Raw genomic sequence first — 664 nt, forward strand, 5'->3', positions numbered from 1 at the left:
TGGGGGGGGGGACACTCATGTCTCATCCCCTCCTCCAGCCAGTGTGACCCCCCCCAGCACAGGGAAACAGCCCCAATCGAGTCACAAACGGGGACAATTCCCCAATTCCTGCTCACCCAACCGCCAGGAGATGCTGTTCCCCCCCCAAACACACACCACGAGGACCCCCCAAAAATGCCAAAACCACCCCAAAAATGCCACATCCCCAACTCTTGGCCTCCTGCATCCTGATGCTGGTGGGGGGGGGGTGGGGTGCTTTAATCCCAGGGGGTGGGACCCCCATCCCTGGGCCCATCCCACGTGCCCCAAGTGGGGTATTTGGGGAAAAAGTGGTGAATTGGGAGGGTTTTCCCCATTTTGGGGGCCTGTAAGACCCAAAACCCCCAAGGTTTTTGGCCCAAGGGAACCTGAATGCTCCAAGATCTGGGGGGGGGGATGCTCCTCACCCACCAGGGCTCAGCACAGTGGGTGCCCCCAAATGGGTGCCCACCCCCAGCCTGGGACATCTCACAGCTCCCCCCTTCCCCCCCCCTCTGGGGGCGGGGATTTTGTTATTCATTTATAAACAATAAAACACATTTTTAATAAGTTATTTATGGCTCCGGCGGTGCTAGAAAAGCCTGTGATTTCCCAGCCCAGCTGGGGAACAGTTTGGAGGAGGTTG

Source organism: Calidris pugnax, unplaced genomic scaffold, assembly GCF_001431845.1.
Source record: "Calidris pugnax isolate Ruff unplaced genomic scaffold, ASM143184v1 scaffold214, whole genome shotgun sequence".
NCBI classification, from domain to species: domain Eukaryota; kingdom Metazoa; phylum Chordata; class Aves; order Charadriiformes; family Scolopacidae; genus Calidris; species Calidris pugnax.